We start from the raw sequence: 15,613 nt of genomic DNA, 5'->3' as shown, positions 1-15,613 counted from the left end.
GTTCCTCCCTCTCATTCAGCAATGCCACAAAAATCCACAAGAAAAAAAATCGTAAATCAACGGAGATTCTTCTGAGTTAGCAGCCCAGGATTCTTAGATTAGAGTCCTTAAATTCTTAGGGAAACAGAGAACAGATTTCTGGGCCTTTATGTGGGTTTTCTTTGAAGAACCAAGGGTTTTGTATATGGTCTGTAGCTTTAAGTTCAGAGGGGATGATTTAATTATTTGAAATACCCAGTTTTCCTAGACCTGCATCATATTTCAGCACAATCGACTCTATCTGCCCTCCTTCCGAAGAAAATACATTCATGCTCCCTGCAGTTTACTGTGTGTGGGTCTTTAGTTTGGCAGCTTAAAAACTTATGTCCTCCCTGTGTGACAATTGCCATCTCGGCCAACACACCAGAGATTGAACCGGGACTTCCAGAGCTAAAACCATCAGCCACTACATCTTGAACTAAAGATCTGGACCTGTGGCTGTAACAACTGATATCCTCTGTGGATCAGCACAGATGGGAAACCAGAATGTACAATCACCAGTGGGTTACACCTGCTTTGTGGGGATATTAAAAATTCCAGGGCACTTTTCATGTCCCAGCCAGCATTTCCCATCTCCCTGACTGCTCAGCACCAGTTGGCTGCTGCTCTCACCCGCCAGGTGGCTACATTTCAGTAGTGGTGAAGATAAATCCTGTGTGCTTAGCACTTGGGGATCCTCTGGGATGAGTGATACCATATACATATACAATAGTCCTCATTGTTAGCTGCATTGCTGTCCCTGAAAGCTCATGCACTGTCTCTGAATTGAGTGATGATGAGGATGATGATGAAAGGCCGAAGTCATTAGTAAACAATGTCCCCAACTGAATTTAGCCAACGCTATCTATTTTTGCCTTTCTCCAGGAAGTCATGTTTGCGTTTTATGTCAATGGATATCTGCCTTCAAGAAACAATGCTTGGCTGACAGGAAGACGACAACAAAAATCTGACCACAGCCAGAGATCAGTGGCACCGAAATCTGCTTCCAGATCCTCAGCGCTGTGCGTATGTTTTCTAACAAGCAAATGACTCATTTCTTAGTCTGAAGCTCCATTTGCAATTCAGTAAGACTCAGCGGGGGGCGGGTCGTCTATGCTCCTTCTGCATTAGCCGACCTGTGTCAGCATTTTCTTCTGCAGCCCTGTAGGCTTTCTGGTACCAAAAAAAAAAAAAAAAAAATCAGAGGACTTTTCAAAGCCTTAACGGTTTTGAAAACAACATGGAGAGTTTTCTGTATTGCAAAAGAGGTAAATGAGGTCCTTCTGCCCCAGGGACAAATTGGTCATCATAATAAAATAAGAATAAGTAAAGTATCATACAACACAAAGTACATAAAGTTGAGGTCTGGTGGGATACACTTGTGTTACTCAGAGATGCTGCTAAGTGTGAATTACTCAAAGTTAAGATAGTCAATTACAAAATGAAAAGATTTCAGAGTAGCAGCCGTGTTTGTCTGTATTCGCAAAAAGAAAAGGAGTACTTGTGGCACCTTAGAGACTAACAAATTTATTTGAGCATAAGCTTTCGTGAGCTACAGCTCACTTCATCGGATGCATTCAGTGGAAAATACAGTGGGGAGATTTATATACACAGAGAACATGAAACAATGGGTGTTACCATACACACTGTAACAAGAGTGATCAGGCAAGGTGAGCTATTACCAGCAGGAGAGCGGGGGAACGGGGGACCTTTTGTAGTGATAATCAAGGTGGGCCATTTCCAGCAGTTGACCAGAACATGTGAGGAACAGTAGTGTGTGGAGGGCGGGGGAATAAACATGGGGAAATAGTTTTGTGTAATGACCGATCCACTCCCAGTCTTTATTCAAGCCTAAGTTAATTGTATCCACTTTGCAAATTAATTCCAATTCAGCCGTCTCTCGTTGGAGTCTGTTTTTGAAGTTTTTTTGTTGAAGAATTGCAACTTTTAGGTCTGTAATCGAGTGATCAAAGAGATTGAAGTGTTCTCCGACTGGTTTTTGAATGTTATAATTCTTGACGTCTGATTTGTGTCCATTTATTCTTTTACGTAGAGACTGTCCAGTTTGGCCAATATACATGGCAGAGGGGCATTGCTGGCACATGATGGCATATATCACAAAAGACACAACCTACAATTAAGACATTATTTAAATGAAAGCAGATAATATCTTGCCCTGCACAGGATGACTGACTGCTTTAAGCCTGTGATTGAATTAATGTTGAGGCATTGATGTGCCAAGGTCCTTTTTCTTGACACTTACCTACCTACCTGCCTTCTTGTAGCCTCAATAAAAATGTCATGGGCATGATTCTACCCAGAACTCCTGCTGAAGCATAGGGTGGTCTTGCAGGAGTGAGACCACCTTCACATGATTGCTTCGCAGAACCAGAGGTGAACAGCTGATCAATGCCTGTCCCAGATGGTGGTTTCAGGTTACTCTGAACTTTATCTTCAAGAAAAGAAGCAAAACCAGCCTTTCCTCCACCAGCCCCAAGACAGGGTTTTGACTGGAAGTCCTCCTCCTGTCACTTCCTCCATCTTTGTAGGAAGTAATCCAGGGACAGGGCTGACTGCACTCTGGGCTTTTAAAGTAGCACAGTGTTCACACCATCCTTAATGCTCTGCAAGGGCAGAGAGACTCAGTTCCACTTTCAGAATGATTATCAGATTTTGCACTTACCCAAAGCACTTTATAAATATTAAATCACTAAACCTCACCCCACCCCAATGAACTGTTTTATGCACACACATTTTGAGGGCACAGTTTAGAGGGCTCAGCCATTTTATATGTGAGACATCCTCTGTCAGGTGCCACTATCCAATATATCAAGAGGGCAGACACCATGATGTAATAACTCTCTCCTATCTCTAACTTCCATGATCTTCTACATGTACACGTTATATTCTTTGGGCTACTTTTCAAAAGTTACTAGTGAGTTGGGCTACCTCCACTTTTGGGTGCCCAACTTGAGACATTTTCAAGGGTCTGATTTTTAGAGAACAGGGGCTCAGAACATTCTGAAAATCAAGCCCCTCGAAGGTGTCTCAAATTGGGCTCCCCAAATTGCAAGTAACTTTTGAGAATGTAGCTTATTTTCTTTGTTTTCCCCTTCACTTCCTTTTTCCTTGCATATCTCACCACCCCTTTTCAGCTTCATAGTTCCGAGCAACTCTTCAGACTGCCTCCTGCGCCAGCACTGAGCAAGCTGAGGCTTTCATCCTACAACACCCTCCTTAAAACATACGTCTTTCAGCATTAGACTCACCGCTAATGTCCTCTTCTCTATCATCTGTTCCTGCTCTTGTGCCTGACCTCGTACTCCTAACATACAACTCATCTAACAAAAAACTCCACAACTAACAGGATGTGTGCCAAACAAAGCAATTCATGTGAGTTTCACCATGCATCTTCCCGCACCTTCTCAACCATCCTTTCATTTATATTATCTACAATAGAAGACCCAGTCTGTGAGGTGCTGAGCATTCCTGCGAGGTGCTGAGCAGCCTCAACTCCAGTTGAAGCCATTCATCATTTTGCAAGATAGAATCCTTACATTACAAGCTCCTTGAAGCAAGGCCGTTGCTCTCCGGGATGTGACTTTCTGACTGAATCTTCACATGCTCCCCTTACAGTGGTGCATCCAAAGGGACGCTGACTACAAAAAGTGGGCAACCATGCATCTAAGAACCTCATTTGCCCTCACAAACAGGCATGCATTCAAATCATGCACGTTCAATTTAGGAGCTTTGAAACTTTGGTCCATTAGGTCCCTCCCTGTTTAACAGAAATTAGTTTTTGGCATCCCCTGACTAAACACAAGCACCCAGTCCAGCCTTTCATTTGCATTTGATTTAGCAGTTCTCAAAGGCCAGGATGATTTGGTCTGTACGGGGATGCTGGTGCAGGGTGGAGTTTGGGGCCTGGCAACAAAAATTCCATTGGGAATGACATCTGAGCCGCTCTGGAACAATGTGGCTTTAAGAGCTGCAGTCCAAGCCAGAGGTGATGACTGAGCTGCTGAGACCCTGCTATTTCCAACAGACACACAAAAGGGAGGTGGGACTCAATCAATCACGGTTGGCAGATTGTGCCATCTATTTGCACCTCGCTTCTCAGTGCGTTGTTTGCCAGGGGGGAGGGGTCAAAGTTCATATCAAATGTCATTAATCATCTTCCCAAAAGCTGTGCGCTTATTGGACAGTCCTATTAATCAGAGGCCTATCAGACCTACAGCCTGGTTAGGGTTCCATTGTCCTGTTCCTTACCTATCACAGAAAGATAAGATTATCAGTGACAAGCCGGACACCCATTGAGTAACACTGGAGTGGAAGAATAGGATTTTATTTTTTTTTATTATTATTTATCCTCCTGTCTCAAAGATGAGCTGTTTCTTGTCTTGTCAAACCACATCCTTTTCTCTAAAGAATCAGCTTTAAGAATCCAATTTGTCAAGCCGGACAATCATTTGAAAATCCATAAAAAGCCTTGGTGACTTTATCAAAAAAAATAAATCAGAGGGTTTTAAATGGTGACTGAGAGGGATTTGAAAATAGGTTGAGTGGCCTACATCAATTAATCTTCAGAGAGCTGGGGCTTTGTGATGATGAAGTGGCAGAGAAGTGTCAAAGTCTAGTTACTGGGTTTTAGGAGATAGAAGATATTGATATTTTTCCTTTCCTTTTTCTCTCGCTCACCCGCTTCTCGCAGTACAAATGGTAAAGAAATATTCACCTGGACTGAAGAGTTGCAAAAATAAAGGGGCAAATAAGCACCCACATCTCTTGGCAGGAATTTCTTTTAGGCTACTCACATGGCAACATGAATTGGGGATGAATTTCCTCTCTTTGCCTCAGTTTCACATCCTAATAGTGAGAATAATGATCCACACCGGGGGGTAGAGGTGTTATATTACTATTAGAGATGGACTCAAGGCACAACATTCAGATCAAGATTTCAAATACTTCTAATTACAGGGGGCAGGGTGGGGTGGAGAAGCCCATTTTAAAGACAGGGTCCATTTGGAGGAGGGGAAAGTAGCCTGCAGTAGAAAGTGCAGTGGGAAGTAATTGTGCTTGAAAAATGTCAGACAGGAGGATCACTGGAACATGAACTCTGTGTTCCCCAGAGGCCTGAGACAAAGTGCAAATTGTTGCAGCACCAGCATTTCTCTGTGTTGACGTCAGCGGGTATCCTAAAAGGCCCATGCTCGCCAGCGGAGGCCTCCTGCCCGTCATGAGCACTGAACCTGACGGCCTGCACCTATTCAGGGTGAAGCAGTCATACTAGCCAGTCTGAGGTAGCAGGTGAACTATTGCTACTCATGACTCTGAGGTGATATTCAGGGACAGAACTGAAGACAACCAAATCCTATTTCTCTCTTAGTTATTTAGATCGCATCGGTCATCGTAGTGTCCAGATGCTGACTGCGTAGCACACCAAAGCAAAAGGCACATTCAACAAAAGGAAACTGTACTCAACTACCAGGCTCACTTGTCTAATCTCTTCACTGTTCAGTATGTTCCTTGACATGTAAAAAAAGCTGCCACCCACTAAATCTTTATTCTTGATGCTCGTGGAGGTGAACTGGACCTTCCCCAGAGCAGTAGATACGTGACTGATATTTCTAGTGATATTAGAAAACTATAAGCCTCGGTAGTATACAAAGCATCATCCCATATCTGTCTGAAGCAGTGGCAATGGCAACTTTGGCCGTGGGTATATATGCTGCATGTTATGCTCATTACATACAAGCCTTGTGGGACCACAATCCGACCACCGCTCATTGTGGGGAACCACGCTCTGCTATTCTGTCCTATCCTTGCTTTCTGTGGATCTGGGAGTCTAGTTAATGTCACTAAAGCCTTTTTACCCCAAGAATTCAGAGCTGCTAAAGATGGATTCATAAAAGTGACTCAGACTATGAAATGAGCCTAATCTATCCACACATCACTACTCCTCTGCCACAAGCATTTCATTCCTCAGCTAGCTCTTTTTGTGGTGGGGAGTTTATTAATTATATGAATTGCTGCAGATTATTGATAGAATACGAGTAATACTCTGCATTAATACAGTGTCTTCCCTGGAAAGATCTTCAAACACATCTAACTTCTTGCACTGTGAGGAAATAGGCAAGCATTGTGACAGTACAGTATCCATTTTCTGAATGCCATGAAATAATTTTGGATAATCAAAGTCCATTCAATGTAATTAATACACATTGAAGGGCTTATCCTGTTTAGTTTAACAGAGACTTTGGAGAAAATAAGGTTCAGATAACTGAGGCTGCATTGTATCCCCATTTTACAGACTAGGAAACTGAGGCACAGATAAGCTGGATGACTTGCCCAAAGTCACATAGTGTGGGAGGGGCAGAGCCTAGAAGAGAAACCTGGAATCCCAGTTCCCATCTTTGTGCTCTAAGCACTAGACAATACTGAGACTACCAAACTCATCTCATGCCACACACAGAATTTCAAACTCAAGTCCTTCAGAGAAAGAGCTGTGTGCTTTATTCACCCAGCCATCTTCCTCTTAGCTAGTTGTTTATGCTACAAACACTTAACCAGAATATCCTTGAGATACCTTGTTAGATCAGTTATGGAAGGCCAAGCAGAGCTGATGTAGACACTTTAAAGCAGCTACAGATTCCTAAGGTATTTTATGAAACCTGACAATCCAACCATTCTCCATTACATGCGTTTTGTTGAGCTACTATTTGGAGAAGGGGGAAAAGGGGAGAAAAAGATAAATAGCTTCAGTTAAAATCTGGGGTCTGAGAAAAGTATTGCAAGCCCAGAGGGACCTTAGGGATTGTGAAATAAAATGAAGAAGTTGGTAAATGAGGTGAGGTGTTTGACTGAACATATACAGTCACCTGAAATAGCAATGGCTTTTCCCAAATGCTTAATAAAAGCTGACAGCCCATATTGTTCTTCACTTTCTAGTTACGCTGCTACCCTGGGAAATGCGCGGCCGAGGGATTGGAAGCCTAAGGTAAAGGCACTGAGACCAAGAAACACAATCAAGAATTAAAGTGACTTAGAGGATGAGGGGATGAACGCCAGGGACTGGGGAGAAAAATAAAAAGACCTTGGGAGTGGTGGAAGCACCAGGGCTTGGAGAAAGGACATGCTGCCACTCACCAATACCGACAGCAGAACACAGGGAGCTCCAGATGGCTTTTTGTTTTAGTACAATAAAAAATTTAATCTGACAGGTGAGTGTGTAATGCTGGAAATAATAATTTTTTAAAGAGGAACCAAACAGCAGGATCAAAGGTATCCCTGACTGCTGCAAAAAAAGGAGACCGTTTTTTCTTAATATAGTTGTGAGTTCATTTATAGCTTTAAAATGGCATTTCATTCCAGAACTATAATATAAAGGGCACTACAGCTGTTTTCCAGTCTTGAGAAACAGATCTGAATTGGAAATTGGCCAGAAATGTTATAAGTTGGGGCTTCGAATAGAAGGTGATAACTTTGCCAAATAAATATGGATGTGGATTGTTTTCTTCCTTCCCCTGAATATTTTTGCACTGTAATTAGGTGATGATATAAAGACACTGGCCTCCTGTTGCAGTTTAATTGCTCATATCTAGAAAAACGATAAGCTCAGGCACTGGCTAGGATAGTGGCAGCCTTATTAATAGATGATACCCACTCTGAGTTTAATTCCCCTGCACAAAGAAAAACAGATGCCCCCAGTGAGCCCAATTCAGCAAAGCACTTAAGCACGTATTTAAATGCTTTGTTGAACAGAGAGGGACTTAAACATCAGTTTACACTTAATCATATGCTTAAGTCTTTTGCTGAATTGTGGCCTGAAACACTAGCAAGAGCTAGGTTTCATATTAAGTCAGCATTTATTTTTATATTCTTACATTTTTTTCTTTCTGGCTGATCTATAGCCCCTGTAATCTTTTTTTTGATCCAACACTAAATTATTCCTAGCGTAAATCCAGGTTACTTTAGGCTTAAAGTGTAACTTGTTTTAAGTACCACAAGACTCAATCCAAAATCCCAAATCTTAATTCTCCCAAACATCTAATATTCACATTATTTATTTCTAGCTCAGACTTATCTCCATTGTGTTAAAGGGCACACACAGGGTACGTCTTCACTCCAGAGTTAACTCAGGTGACCAGTGCCCAGATTAGCCTACTCCAGGTGTAAACAGCCACACTGCAAAGTCATACTCAAGTTACTGTGTCCTCACTGACTCTACACTCACATGCGTGTGTCCCTAGGACTTCTGGGGGCACATCCAGTGATTCTTTGTGTGTTACAATAAACTGAGCCACTCTCTGATTCTTTTCCAGTGAACTGTGGGAGAACTTGTCTAGCCTTATGGACACATGGGGGGAAATGTGGGAAGTCAGTTGAGGACCTTCAGCAATCAAATTGTTTAGACTGCATCCTCACTGCAAAGTCAGTGAGTTACCAGCCCAAGAGAAAGCAGCACCCTAGCTAGCCTAGTTTGAAAGAACCAGTTAACTTGGGTGAGAGGGTTTTGTGTGTGGATGTAAAGGGAATTAGGGGCAATACCCAGGTAAGAGCCCAAGTTCACTCTGCAGTGAAGACATAGTATAAGATTGTGGAAGGTACTAAAGGATATATAGGGGACAGGGACAGATATATGAGGCACCCGCTAAAGACAAGGAATGTCAGAAGGAACCATGGGTGCTGGAACAATTTTTATAGTGGGGGTGCTGAGAGCCATTGAACCAAACTGTGAACCCTGTTTATGATGGAAACCACTTCAAGCCAGGGGTGCAACAGCACCCTCAGGGCTCCTAGTTCCAGCACCTACGGAAGGAAAGCATCTAGACACAGTTGGTGTGAAGGCTTAGTAGAAGTTTGAGTAGCAGACTGAGGATTTATTTATATGAACACTCAGTTCACAGCAATCTGGGGCCTGCTGCACAGTAAGTGTCCACGGGGACCCTGCTACTATGCACTAAAAGGTCTGTAGTGCACTTTGATCTACTCTGCTTTGAAACAGGAGTAGATTAAAGCGCACAAGGGAACTTTTACTGCGCAGCAGCAGAGTCCATATGGACACTTGCTATGCATCAGGCTAGTGAGAGGTAGATTTATACCCCAGCTTGCCACAAACTACAAATAAAGGGGCTGCTGAAAGCGATATGATGACTTTCTTTATTGAGAGATTCTTTGATATAATGCTGCAGAACTGTTTGGGCCAAATTTCCAAAGCAGGACACAACAGAATGAACTCACCCATTTCACGCAGATATGCTCCTATTTGCTTGCATTGAAATAGCTGTCTGTGTGTACAAATGTGAACTTTTGCTGACAAAAATCATGCACCTGCATTTTTCCTCCTTCATTTGATCCATTAGCCAGTGGGTTAATGGGGCACGGCTTCAGTGAATGTAAGTGGAGAAGCAAAGCAGCAAATGGCTCTAGATTTTTTAAATCTGGTGAGTGCATAGAATAGACACATACACATTAGAGATGAGCCTGAACTTCAACATTGAGATCAGGAATTCCAATCCCACTTTTCCCCCCTCACATCAAAGTTAGTCCATTTCTAGTTTACAACCCCAGGCAATAGAAGAACTGCTAACTTAAAGATAAAGTTGTTATAATAAATACCAAAAATATAACCAAAAAATAGACACCAAGAATGTTATATGCAAAAAAACCCAACCTTACTATTCTTATTACTAAAAAAAAAGAAAATACTAAGATAACGTAGGTAAAGACTCAAATACTCTGTAGTTCATACATTTCTCACAAACATCTACACATGAACAGTATTAACAGACAGTCCCATAACAACCTTAACCTTACCCTCTATTTTTTTATTTTTATTTTTCATGTAATACATTGTCTGCACATCAAGGAGCCAGGTCAAACCTAAGACCTTATTGCAAACCAAGGGGAAATTGTCTTTCCAATTTCCTAAGATGTGACCTTCAACTCCTAAAAAGGCCGATCAGTCACACATTTGGAAAGCTCACTTCACATGGTGCACATGAAGATTATCATTTGCATTCACCAAGGATTCTAAAGGCTCAACCCAATTCTCAAATAACTTCTGGTTATCATGTGACAGATGGTAGCTAGGAAGTGAAGCTACAACTAAATTGATGGCATCAGAAAAAGCAGGGTGTACAAATGGCTTGAGAAAAGGCATGATGAGATGTGACTGAACGGAATCCAGGGACTGCAAAGCAATAAAATGGGAAAAGACCAGCAATGCAACTGGATGATGAGAAAGTCTTTGTGATCGTTCAGTGAAAAGAGGAGTTAAAGATCATTGGAATGGACAAGACAATCTGGTGGCAGTGCAGAGCTGTGATTGCTTCCAACATGATGGGAGCTAGCAGAAAAACAAGGGGTAGATTAGTAGCATCCACTTTCCAAGGACTGACTTAACCTGTTAGCTCATTTGGACAAGGACTTTGTCTTCCTCTATATTTTGGATAGTGCTAAGGAATAATAATTATAATAATGGCTAAGAAAGAGTGACCCTTGTACTTCATAGAGTAAGCACAGTGGGGAAGAGAATAAGTGAAGACAATAGTAAGAGTATGAAAGTAATATACAATTTTACTTTAGCAGATACATTTTTGATGGACTGCATTTTTCTTTTTGAGTCAGTTTCTACCCCAACGTCCCACAATGCACTGTGCTGTGGGAAGTGCCATTATTCAGATGAGAAATAAAACTGAGGTCACAGCCCTTGTGGGCTTTAGATATTGCACGGCACTTCTCACTGGAATGTTAACCCTGGTATCCAGGCCAAATTTCACCTTGGGTAATAACATTCAGCCTCATTAATATGGCTGGTTAAAAATGTTCCAAACTTTTTTTTTAAAACAGGAAAATTGCATTTTCAACTGAATAAAAATGTTTATGAAAAGTGTCTACTTTCCTTGAAAATTGTAGATTCTTCAGCAGAAAACTGAAAACTTCCAAACCAAAACTGTATCAATTTTCAGCTGAAAATGTTTACAGTTTTAGTGTTTTCACAGATTTTCATTTAAAAAGTTTAAATTTTCCCCAGGAAAAAAATGTCCCAACCAGCTGTACTCATTAATATTTTCTGCAGTTTCAATTGGGCGTGAGATCTTTCACTTCCCCTCCTCAAGGGCTACACAGAGTCAGTGTTTGGTATTTAATAGCTGCTTAGATGAAGAAATTCCTAGCTTTGGAAGGTAATATATAAATGTGAAATTGAATATAATTACAGAACTAATGACCTTCATCTTCAAAACTGCAAGCGTCTTCTCAGAGACCTCAAAGAGAACCTCCATTAGCTCAGCCAGCAGAGGGAACCTGTGCAGATGATGGGATCTGATTCCCTCCAGTAGGAGACAATTGTAGCAGACACACATACACCTAGGGTGACCAGATAGCAAGCGTGAAAAATCAGGATGGGGATGGGGGGGTAATAAGGGCCTATATAAGAAAAAGCCCCAAATATTGGGACTGTCCCTATAAAATCAGGACATCTGGTCACCCTACATACACCAACCAATTTGTTACAAAGATGTTACTCATTAATGGAGAGCATAGGGCCATCAAAGCCAAATAGTGAGAGATCAGATTGTCTGAGTGTAAGCCATGTTACAATAATTAAATGTGTGTGGAGGGTTAGTAAAGAGTGCACCAAACTATTCTGGGGAAATAGCCAAACTCCATGTAAACAGTTCTGGGCTGAACCTTTCGTTCTCTAGAATTCAGAAACAAGTAGAAATTTACCATTCAGGAAATTCAACAGAGGCTATTTTTCAGTGGTTGATTCACTGTGACTTGATTGGTCCTGAATTCTGACTGACTGACACAGGATATGCCCAGGCCAGGAGGTAATGATAGAGTCCAATAGCAAAATACACATAGGCAGCAGTTAAGGTTGGACAACATGGACCAGATCTGCATCTGGTGTAACCCTATATAGCTCCATTGAAGTCAATGAAAGTACACCTATTTACACTGCTGAGGATTTTGTTCTATCTAGGTGGAAGCTAATGGAAGTTTAGATGGAAAGAATGCATGAGCTGCCAAGCAGAGGTTAAAAGTCTGCCTGCTTGGTAAGGACAGACTGACTACAAGCATTTATGGCTAGAAACCTGCATCAGCCTTGTTTAAAGGATGCTACCATTTTATACTTAGATCAAACTCTCTAGTGCATATAGTTTGTAGATGGGTATTTTTTAAGGATATTAATATATAAGCCACATTTTGTATGCATCCTTCACTCTCCACCCCCCTCTTCCAGCCCTACTGTTACTGAAGCCTGAGACTCTTAACCCCAAGTGAACATTCATTTGTATCCTGGGAGTAACTAAGTGTACTCTGGGCTCTGAATTCACACATCCAAAGATTTTCTAAAGGTTATGCAAAGGTTAACAAACAATTAATATGTTGGATCAGCATGCTAGCTCTGTTTGCCTAATTTCTGAAATCCAAAGGCTATCAGGCAGCTCAACAGCATGACTCGAAAAGCTCATTCCCTCAGTGCATTTATACTGATACTTCATTCTTAAATCCAATTCCAGCATGTTGGGTAATTTTTAGTGATGAAGATAATGATGAATAGTGATGTCCACCAAGCATCCATTTCTTTTACCTTGGACAGTTTTAAAGTTGTCTTATCTCAAAATATATGTCATTTAAGCATTTTGCATGGTGATGTGTTGTACACCAGGACAGATAGATGGGGTTTTTTTTAAAATTTCTAGAAAACCTTGTAGTTTTGTTATATGCTCAGATACTATAGTGATGAGCAGAGTATAAACACACAGATAGATTAGATGGACTAGAACAGATCAATCTGAGGTCCCTCCAAGCTCTTTACAAATGTTGATTGAGTTTCAAAGTACTCAGTAGCGGCAATGGAAATATTTTAGATAGGAAAACTGAGGCACAAAGAGATTGCCCATGGTCACACAGTGAATCAGAGCTTCGCGTGGAACCCAGGAGTCCTGATTCCAATCTCTTGCTGAAATTACTGAGTAACGCTCCCTCCAAGAAACATTTACAGGCCAGGGCCAATATCAGAATAGGCATCATGTGTTTTTATAATAGCCTTGCCTGTATTATTAATTACATCGCAGATTATTAAAATTGAAAATAATTTTAAAAAATAACTTTACTTCTCACCATGTCTGCTAGCGATTTGCTGTTGCCATTCACTCATCTTGGATGGTAAACTAAACCGGTCCATTTCATTTTTAGTTTTACTTTCAGGATTCTCATGTACTAGCACAGTTTTGTAATTTTTGAACTTCGAGAACCCAAAAAGAAATTTTAAATCCACCTTCTTTTAAACTGAAAATATTTCATGAAATCTTTTATTTATATTTTGGAATCCTAAATACTGGGTTTAACAGAATTAAGTGTCCCTTTCACTGTTTTGAAATTAAATGGACCAGAATAACAAACATGTTAAAACTCTTGCACTTCTGCATTTAGGTTTCTACAGGACATTTTCAAGACATGGGACCCAATGCTGCTCCTGCTGAGGTCAATGGCAGTTTTGCAATATACTTAAATGGAAAACATCAGGTCTTTAATAAGTATTGGTTTGGGAATGCAGATGTATTTCTATCAAATGCCTACTAATATCTTAGAAAGTCCTAAGGAAAAAATGAATTAGATGAGGAATTAGAACAGGACTCAATGTATATTAGATCTCTTACTAGAGGGTTAGGCACCCAGAACATATAGAACCCAGAACTTGTCAAAAGAATGTTGGCAACAATTTAAGTGATTACTCATTCCTGCTTTGCTGAAGTGTTACAGGTACGTCCAGGATAAACAATGAGGCATCACACTCAATGGAATTCTCTAGCCATTTATGAGCGAGTCAAATGTCATGTACAAAGAATAGAGTTTCTGTAACCCAGCATCATTCTTCCATGTGGAACCTCAAATCTCTGACAAAATGTTGGGAAGGAAAGTAGGGCTTACTCCTGAAAGGTTCTGGACACCTGTAACTTCACTTGACTTCAGTGTGAATGTGGGTTCAGCACATCTCAGAATCAGGCTACTAGACCTACAAGTAGAGACATTGGGCCCAGTCCTCAGTTGGTCTAAATCTGTGTAGGTCCATTGATTTCACAGTGGTTTGTACCAGCTGAGGAATTGGCCTACACATTCTAACCTGAGGGCGGATGGAAGTGAAGAGAGAAAAAAATGAATAGTAAAAAGAAATTCATGGCCTAAATGAGGCACTGGCTGCCTAGGAGTTTGGAAGTGCTGAGTTCAATTTGAATTGACTCATGTTCAATTCCCTGCTCTGCCACAGACTTCCTGTGTCACTTGAGGCCAGATCTGCAAAGATATTTCCTTGTCTAAAGATGCAGATGGGCACCTAGTGGAATGCTTAACAGAGCCCAGGGACCTAACTCCCACTGAAGGCAATGGGAGTTAAGCACCTGGGTGCTTTTTTAAAGTCCCACTAGGCACTGATCTGCCTAAATAGCATTAAAAATCTGGCCTCAGTTCCCCATCAGTAAACCAGGAATAGTAGAACTGCCCTACCTGTGAGGGGAAATCCATTAAAGACTGTGAAATGTTCAGATACTTCGGAATTGGAGACCACATATGTACATGGGTAGGATGGATGGTCAGAAGGGGTGTGGATAACATTATCCTGAGGGGGAGTTAGAGTTGAGGCAGGCAGAGCTTCACAAGTGGGATTCTCTCTCTTTTTAGGAAGTCATAGATCCCCTCCCTTCGCCCCTCTGGATGACCTGAAAGGAAGCAGAATTTTGCACAGTATAGAAGTTATGCAACTTACTTTGCAAGACACTCCAAGCGGGGGACAGAGATGGATGCCTTTTATTTTCCTTTTTTAATATAGCTCTTCAGGCCCTAGCAGCTGTGATAGGGATACACAAAGATATTAGACACAGAGCAGAAGATGGAGACCAAGAAATTCCTTGCGTCTCAACAATGTTTAGATTAACTTATCAAAGCAGCACTTGGAGGAGTGGATTCAGGAAACTTGGGATCTGGGCTCTGCTCCCAGAGGGCCAGGATGATGCAGTGAGTATGAGCAAAGCCGCAGGTAGACTATGCAGCCCTGCACAATTGACAACTGCCGACCAGCTGTCGGCTGGACCGGACTCATGCTCAGAGGGCTGCCTCTTGGGAGGAAGAGCAAGGGCTCAGGAGTGGAATAAAGTCAAAGAGCCTGGGGGGCTGGAAGAAAGGTGCTGTTGCAATTGCTGATGCAATTTTTGTGACTCAGGGCCCAATTTACTCCTAATCCCCCTGCTAGTACCAGTGGAATCTATATTATTTTTTAAACCACCACTCTGATCAAGCAGTTACAAAAAAAAAACCCAGCTGCCATTTTGCGAGAGCAGACTATAAAGTCATGTGGGAGCTGCCCACAGTTGCAGCTCTAATAACTAAACAACATTGTTCCAAGAGCTGTGCACAGAAAGCAGCCATTGCTACTTCTCTATTAGAAACATAAATTGCAATGCTTAATACCTGGAAAAGGACAACATGGACAGGGAAAGACAAGCTGGACCTGAACCTCTGAGGTGCTGAGTGCCCTCTGCACTCCTATCAACTTCTAAGGGTGCTAAGCACTGGGTACGATTAAGAC

Source organism: Caretta caretta, chromosome 17 (genome assembly GCF_965140235.1).
Source record: "Caretta caretta isolate rCarCar2 chromosome 17, rCarCar1.hap1, whole genome shotgun sequence".
In the NCBI taxonomy this organism is placed as follows: Eukaryota; Metazoa; Chordata; order Testudines; family Cheloniidae; genus Caretta; species Caretta caretta.
The sequence above is the reverse complement of the archived record's forward strand: the minus strand, read 5'-3'. Positions refer to the sequence as shown.